This window comes from Protopterus annectens, chromosome 1.part0 (assembly GCF_019279795.1).
Source record: "Protopterus annectens isolate FY-2018-M chromosome 1.part0, PAN1.0, whole genome shotgun sequence".
Lineage (NCBI taxonomy): Eukaryota > Metazoa > Chordata > Ceratodontiformes > Protopteridae > Protopterus > Protopterus annectens.
Window position 1 is genome coordinate 1,267,260,344 of NC_056725.1, and position 8,956 is coordinate 1,267,269,299.

General features: G+C 42.5%; 1 protein-coding gene across 2 annotated transcripts in view; it reads right to left on the bottom strand.

Annotated features, from left to right (window-relative positions):
* Positions 1 to 8,956, bottom strand: part of CEP162 (centrosomal protein 162) — a 2,095,315-nt gene that overhangs the window by 35,572 nt on the left and 2,050,787 nt on the right. The gene's annotated exons all lie outside the window — the stretch shown is intronic.

The following is an 8,956-nucleotide window of genomic DNA, read 5'->3' on the forward strand; positions in this document are numbered from 1 at the left end:
ATGATGGACATCACTCTTACCGGCGTTATCAATTTTTTTTTTTGAAATTTTGATTGCTAATCAACTAAAATCCTATTTAGTGGAACAATTATTACTAATAATTATAAACAAAGATTCATAAATAATTACAGTACTGATCCTGGTTTCAGAGTTAATTTATCAAGCTTATGACTTATCAGAATCTGGTACAACTTTTTAATGACCTGGTATTTGATATTGTTTGCTGCCCATATTTTGCAATTTGCCTATATTGCATTTTTTATCTTTTGTGTGTTTTGGGAATGTGTACATTTAACTTACAACAGGAATAAAGTATATGCTCTATTTTTGCACAAAATTAGGATTCTACAAAAATAAATTTTGTATATAATGTGATTTTGACTTTTTTCTACAAAATGTAATTCTAACATTTGTGTATGTGATCAAGTGCATTACGCATACACACACACACACGTATATATATATATATATATATATATATATATATATATATATATATATATATATATATATATATATATTTATACATACACACACACACATATGGGTCTTCTTTAAATGAACAAAAACCCATATGAACGAATCTCACATTTTCGAGACAAATTAGCTGAAAGCACGTAAGACCGTAAATTTAAAACTATGAACCCCATATAAGCAAAAAATGCTTCCCGGATGTCTCGATCAATCCATCACTCTGTTTTGTTCCAGCACTACATCTTTCTATTAGAAATTTACATCACAGACTGCTCTGCATTGAAGTGGGGATAATCATTACACAGTAATATTGTGATAAGGAATAGACTGCAATTATTTTCTTTCGCACCCCCACACCCCCGTAAATTAAATATACCAAGTCCAAGATCACATTACCTTGAGGAAAATGGCATGTTGATATCCGTTTTTCAAGTTCTGTGACTGACTATATGTCAGTAACATATTTTTGCTCTGTTGTGTGATCTTGGAGTTGGTATATATTAAAATATAGGGCTGTGGATTTCTTACCCCATGTAAACAAAGTTTTGTATATATGTTTGTATATATATTTATATATAAATATGTGTGTGTGTTTGTGTGCATACATGTGACAGTGGACAGGACCTGATACACTCCACTACCTACAATGATCCAATGGCCAGCAATGGAGTGTGGTCTCAGAATTCACACCACTGGCAATGAGAGGACTTGCACAAACTATGCATACAAATTAATCACTAAACAACTCAAAAAGTGAAGCTTGGTCTTAGCAGCATGCTGTAAATATGCACTGTTCCCTTGGGCAACACTGGCTTACATCATTCCAACCCAAGAATAAGCTTTACACTAAATGCCCACCAATGAAGGTTTGGGGTATAGCTTCCCAGATTGCTATTCTACTACCATTGGCTACCTCTCTGAAGTTATGAAAGGGAGAGTCTGACAACTAAACCTCTCTCAACTCTTTCTTTGCGACTCTCCTAGATCCTTTACCAAAGTCTGATATCTTTTGACAGTGGTGCCTCAAATTCAGTATTGCTACTTCCAACTAACTCCCTTCTTAAATTACCCCTTTGAAGGGAAGCTAAGTACTATTTGGCTGCAGTGGCACAGGTCTTTGCTACCAACTGTCTTCACTCTGAAATAGCTACATAATCAGCCTCACCTTGAAGGTGTTGGCATTTGGTCTTCCCCCACTATCTTGCCCACATACATTCCTTCATGGCTGGCCGTATGTGACCAGATGCACATAAGGTACTGCATCCCCAACAGTTTACTGCCATCTGCTTTGTTCTCTTGCACTCCTTACCAATCCAAGTAAATAATGACCAACATTACCTAAGCAAGGTGCCCCTCTCAAGGCCATAAAATGGAGGGAACTATCTAGGCAAGTGCTACTCCTTTTAAACTACTGCAGGCTTAGCAATGATTGTATTTGATGCTGTATACCTCTTAGCTATTGTATCTTCCATCCACCAGGATAGGGTACAGACCCTTGTGGCAATCTGGAAAAATGCCTGTCTACAGACAACCCAACCCCTTTAAAAGCTGCTTTGTATGCTACTTTCTGGGACTTTAGTTTCGCAGCTTGTCACACTGGATGTATAGCCATACCCTATGTACCCTGTTTTGCTAGAATGGAAAAGTACAGTTTTGTACCTACCATAAATGTAGATGTTCGAGTGCTCATACAGCTGCAGTCATTACAGATGGGTTATCCTGCTGTCAGGCGGGTCCTCGGTCGGCCAAATTCCAAAGTCTAGGTCCGGCGTCGGTTGTTGTCGCTTCTTCCCTGACGTCAGTGCGGCAGGGGTATAAAAGAGGCAGCAGACGCCATTTTCTTCAGTTTTTCTTGCCCCAGATGTCAGGTGCCCCCAGAAGGAAGGCAAAACATAATGTTATGCAAACATGCAATATAGATAAAACAAAAAACAGTAGTTGCAAGCAAATACACCATAAAAGAATACCCCAAATAGGTTGTATGATAAAGGTGTTTGTCATAAGGCCTGTTCTAAGAGGGGACGGAGGGGGGGTAACCTGGACTGCAGCTGTATGAGCACTCGAACATCTACATTTATGGTAGGTACAAAACTGTACTATGTTCATCGTGCATACAGCTGCAGTCATTACAGATGGGAAGAATCCCAAGGCTAAGTAAGGGTGGAAGGCACTAAGTGGACCTAGGAGGAGCGAGAATGCCCTGCAAGACTGCTGTGGCAAAGCCTGCTCTAGATTTTGAGTATAGTGGAAGGTGGTAGTGCTTGGAGAAAGTGTGCACTGAACTCCAAGTAGCTGCTTCCAAAATGTCCTTGGTAGGGACCCCCCTGAGGAAAGCTGCAGAGGTAGCTGTGGCCCTGGTGGAGTGGGATCTGATGTATGCAGGCACAGATTTTCCATGAAATGAATAACAAAAGCGTATGCAGTGGGCTATCCATTTTGAAATTGTCTGTTTGGAAATCGCCTTTCCTTGGGCACCTGTAGCATAGGACAGAAAGAGTTGCTCAGATTTCCTGAATGGCTGTGTTCTGTCCAAATAATAACAAAGTTGTCTGTGAATGTCCAAGGAATGTAGTAGTCTCTCCCCTTTGTTCTGTGGATTTGGATAAAAGGTAGGTAAGTGGATAGTCTGATTCAAAGCTACACTGGATACTACCTTTGGCATGAAGGAAGGGTTGGTTCGTAAGGAAACTCTGTCCTGATGAAAAATGATGAATGGTTGCACAGCCATGAGAGCCTGTAGTTCCGAAACCCTGCATGCTGAGGTGATAGCCAGAAGGAAAGCTGTTTTCCATGACAAGTATTGTAGCTCTGTTGAAGATGCTGGCTCAAAGGGGGGGCAGGGTCAGCTTTTCCAATACGAAGTTGAGGTCCCAAGCTGGAACTGGTGGTTTCCTTGGGGGCTTTAAATTTTTTGCACCTCTGAGGAACTGCCTTAAGAGAGGATGAGAGAATAAAGGAGGATCTGTGTTGTATTGTGCAGAAATGGCTGAAGCATGGATCTTGATGGAGGAGAAGGAAAGGCCACTGTTTAACATCTCAGCTAGGTACTGTAAAATTTGAGGTATATTTATTACCCAAGGATCCTGGCCCTTTTCTTGATTCCAGGAATAAAATCATTTCCATTTGGCGGAGTAGGTTTTTTTAGTAGAAGGTCTTCTGGCCTCCAAGATGACATCCTGCACCTCCTTGGAGAGGAGAGACTGTTGGGAAATTAAGGTATTCTCCATGCAGCTAGATTTAGGGTTTTGAGCTGGCTGTGAAGGGTTTTGTAGTTGTGCTGGGACAACAGAAGAGGGTCTAGAGGTAGGATCCATGGTGGGGAGTGTGTCAGGCTCTTTAGGAGCGGATACCAGTGTTGTCTTGGCCAGTCTGGAGCAATGAGAATCATTTGTGGCCTCTCTGCTCTGGCTTTTAATAGAACTTTGGTCAGCATAGGAAGAGGAGGGAAGTCATAGACTGTCAGTGTTGTCCAATTGAAAGAGAGTGCGTCCACTTTCCAGGCCTGTGGATGATAGGTCCTTGAACAAAATTTTTTCAACTGGTAATTTCTGTGGGTAGCAAATAGATCTATGTCTGACTGTCCCCATGCTTGAGTTATCTTTGAGAAAACTTGAGGATGCAACTTCCATTCGTGTGGATCTGTCATATTTCTGCTTAGGTTGTCTGCCAGTGTGTTTTCTTTCCCTGGCAGGAATTGTGCCTGTAGTTGAATTTGCAATTCCAGTGCTGTGTTCCATAGGGTCATGGCTTGCCTGCACAGGGGGTATGAATGAGTTCCCCCCCTGTTTATGTACCACATGACTGTGGTGTTGTCTGTCCTTATCAATAACTGGCCTGGATGCAGTAGGTCTTTGAAAGTCATAAGAGCATTGTGCACGGCTAACATCTCCTTTTGGTTGATGTGTAGGTGCTTCTCTTTTTGGGACCATTTTCCCTGAATGCACTGATCTGCCATGTGTGCTCCCCAGGTGTAGTCTGAGGCGTCTGTTGTGATGATTTGAATTGCTTGAGGTACACAGAAAGGGAGACCTGTGTTTCTTTGGCATGCTTGAGCCCACCACAAAAATTCCTTTTGAAGGCATGGAATGAGTGGTATAATTGTTTTGAAACTGCGGCTGTGTTGAGACCATAAGTTTTTTAGGTACCATTGTAGTTTCCTCATATGCAGCTTTGCACATGGGATTAGTAGGATGCAAGATGCCATGAGTCCCAGAGCCTGCAGGACTTTACTTGCAGTTAGCCTGGTGAAAGTTGCCATTTTGCTGAAGTATTGAGAAAGTTGCCCTTGTTTGTCTGGCATGAGGTAGGCCATCTGGGTGGTTGTATTTAAGCTGGCACCCAGGAAAATTATCTGTTGAGAAGGTATTAGTTTTGATTTCTTTTTGTTCACTGTGTATCCCAGGAAGTTTAACAGCTTTATTACAAACGCCAGATGCTGCAATAGAATGTCCTTGCTGTCCGCTTGGATCAGGCAGTCGTCCAGATATGGGTAGATTTGTATTCCTTGTAGTCTGCAGAAGGCAATTACTGATGCCAGGCATTTTGTAAACACTCTGGGCGCAGTAGATAAGCCAAAGGGCAATGCAGAGAACTGGTAATGGGTTGAACCTGCAAGAAATCTGAGGTATCTTCTGCAATCTTGTCTGATGGGGACATGCAGGTATGCCTCCTTGAGGTCCAATGTTACCAGCCAAGACTCCTTGCCCAGCATGGGAAGAAGCTGCTGTAATGTGAGCATCTTGAATTTTGGCACCTGTAGATATGTGTTTAGGATGGATAGGTCTAAGATAGGTCTCCAATCTTTGTCTTTCCTTGGTATCAGGAATAGTCTGGAATAAAAAGCTTGACCTTGTTCTTTTGTAGGTACCTCTTGAATCGCTTTCATGTCCATGAGAGTGGAAATTTGTCTTTGTGCCTCTGCCCTTTGATTTTGTGGCAGGTTTGGCATGCCTCTCATTTTTGGAAGGGTATGAAAGTGAAACCTGTAGCCTCTGTCTATAATGTCCAGAATCCATTTTTCTTTTGTGACAATATGCCAATTTTTTGAAAATAATGCCAGTTTTCCGCCCAAAGGTGCTGCCATTAAAGCTTTGCTTGGCAGGAATAGGAGGAAGTCATTGTGTCTGTTTTCTAAATGACTGTGATCTATCTTCTCCACCTCTTGGGGTTGGTGCTTGCCATTGTCTTGCTCTGTAAGATCCTTGAGGTTGTCCTCTACCCCTTGAGCATCTGTATCTGCCCCTTTGAGGTCTGTCCGTGGCTGGAAAGGACCAATTTTTTGAAGGCCAGTTTCTGTTGAAGCGTGGAGGTTGTACCTGTAGGAAATCTTTCAATGTTTGCATTGATTTCACTTTTTCCTCCATTTTCTTTAGTACCTCCTCAGCTTTAACACCAAACAATACATCTTTTTGAAGTGGTGCATCTAATAACTTTGCTTTGACATAATCTGGTAAGGTTTGCTCTTTGAGCCAAGCATGTCTACGTATAAAAGACCCCGTGACAGCAGCTCTACATGAGGCCTCTAAAGCATCAAAACCACACTGCAAGGTATGTTTACCCACTTGCTCTGCACCATGCAACAAATCCTGCAACTCTTTCAAATCTGGTTGTTCTGTTTGTGTCATTTTGCTTTTCAACTGAGATATCAAAAACTGTTGGTACTTTAACATATGGAATTGGCAGTTTAATGCCCTCATGGTTAAAGTGGCAGAAGTATACACTTCTTTCCCCCACCTTTCTAATGTTCTGGAATCTCTCTCAGAAGGTAAAGGATTTTTAGCAGTAGAGGCCTTTATTCCCTTGGGACCCTGTGAAATAGTTTCTGGGTCAGCAGTACGGCTTTTATAAAGGAACTGGTGGGAATCAGGAACCCGGTAATACCTGTCTGGTTTAAGAGGGGCTGGAGGTAAAGAATCTGGATTAAGGCTGGCTTCTGTGTACACATCATCCAAAATATCTAAAACAGGAGGGATAGCCAGGGGCCTATGCTGGGGGAGCAGGAGAAATTTCCTGAGCCTTTTCTTGGAATCTGAGTAATCTTGGCCTTCCCAGTGAAAGTGTTCCCTCAATGTATGCAGGGTTTCCCCAAAAGAGTAGTCCTTAGGGGGAGAGACCGAGGGAATAGACTCCTCAGCATCAGAGTCTTCGAAAGGGGAATAGGCGTAATCCTGGTTCTCAGAGTGTTCTGAGGTAATAGAAGCCTGGTCTGAGGAAGGGTAGTCTTCCTCCAATCTGGGTCTTTTGTCAGAGGGGGGTTGAGAGCCCCTGATGACAGTAATGAAATCCTCAGCCATTTTAAGCATTTGCTTTTTAGGCATGGGGCCTTGAGAGGAGGTCTGAGGACCCTGTTTTTTTAGCTTTCATGGCTGCTTTAGATTTAGTGAAGGATTTAATAGAGAAGGTGGAAGGCCTGAAGACGCCTTCAGAAATGGCAGGCCTGACTAAATTTTGAGTTTCCCCGCCAAGAGTGGTGCAGTATCTGCAGTAGGAATGGAGACCGAGGAGCCTGCGACCTCGGGTACTGAAGTCACCGGTAATGTAGTTTCATCGGTATTCAGGGGCTGCGTAGGCGTCTTGCTGAGAACCGGAGAATCAGTAGTCGGCCTAAGCGTGTTCTCAGTACTGACCTCGGATGTCGGTCATTATCTTTGCGTTTTTTGCTCAAAACTGGTGTCGGTGTATCCGATGACATGATGTAATTAAATTTTTTGCCAAAGTAATGAAGGGCGAACTCCACCCGGCGCTTAATAGTGCGCTTGTTGAACCTAGCACAAAAACGACAGGCCGAGACGTCGTGGTCTGGGCCAAAGCAAGGTATACAGAAAGAGTGGAAATCCTTATGCGGAATTTGCTTCCCACAAGAAATGCAATTATTAACTTTGTCTGACATCGGTCAGAGGCAAGAAAAGTTTCCCCAACGGGGTACTTAGCTTTAAAGAAGACTTCGGCTGAAATGCTTTCGTAAAGCACAGGAGCTGGCCGACCGGCACTTGCGAACTGCTTCTGCTTCAGGCACTGCGCGGCAAGAAAGACTGAAGAAAATGGCGTCGGCTGCCTCTTTTATACTCCTGCCACACTGACGTCAGGATAGAAGCAACGACAACCGACGCCGGACCTAGACTTTGGAATTCGGCCGACCGAGGACCCGCCTGACGGCAGGATAACCCATCTGTAATGACTGCAGCTGTATGCACGATGAACATCATCTGGTCCCAATACCCAGGCACATACTAGAACCGGTAGCTGCTCCCTTTGCTTATTGGACTCAGTGTGATGACTTAAGCTGCCATCCAATGGATATCCTCCTCCTATCTCACGTGCAGTGTTAGTATCTCCTTCATTTGCAGTTGGTGACCCAACAGATAGACAGACGTCCACCCTCCTTTCCATGTCTTTAACAGTGTTAAACTTCTGGTCTGGCAACCAGATTCTTATATTCCCCACTAAGTACTGACTGTGTGCTCCTTCACTAAAAGGGTCTGCTAGCATTTCAAACTTAGTACTTTAACATCAACTCACCCACCTATGAAAGTAAGTCCTTATTTATGTGATATAATTATTCAAGTTAACATCTGCATTTCTATTTTTCTGTCTCGGTTTCTTTTTATACACTCCAGAAAGTTGTTTAAAGTATTCCAACAGGCATCATTTAACTTCACCATTATTTAAACAATCTACATCAGTCATCTGCTATTCATGTATTGCTGTACATGTAAACACAGAAGTTAAAAAACTTCACCAACTACACTCATTTTGGTGATGATTACATATCATTTCAGATTCACAGATAAAACTAGAAACGTCTTCTCCCTCTTTATATGGTGAAAGAAATTTGGTTCTGAACTTGGCAACTAGGGTTTGAGTTTCTCCATCCCCAGAACTCCCATGCATTTAGCAAAGGGTAGAATCTCCCTCTTATTCTGGCACTGCTTTTCTCTTCCCTCTGCTCCTCAACCGGTTTCATTCTCTCAAATGCCTAGTGCACCAGGTGTTTCTTCTTTAGAGCAAGTCTTTTGAAATGCAAATGTATTTCAAGATCTTCTGGGGAAGGGTTTTGTTTTCATTTCCAAGCTAAAAAATAAAATAACCACTGTGCAATTTACACATCTGCAGTCTCATCTTCTGCTGCAAGGGTACACTCACCTTTGATAACAGAATAGCTTTGCAGGGTAAATAAGCCAAATTAAAATAAGCTAACACTGCAAACAATATGTGATAGTTGATAGGGCAATCATCCCTTTGATCTGCTCATTTGTCCACAATAATCTGATGGCCACCGTTGGGGTGTGGTCTCATGATTCAGAACACTGGCTCCAAGCAGAATGAAATATAAGATCTGGTTACTAAAGAGTCGCTAAACAACTCAAAAAGTAAAGATCAGCCTCAACAGTATGTTGGAAACATGCACTGCTAATCTATGCTATGTGGCTACATAATCCACTCATAAGAATAGATATCACACTGAACACCAGTAAGTTTTAAA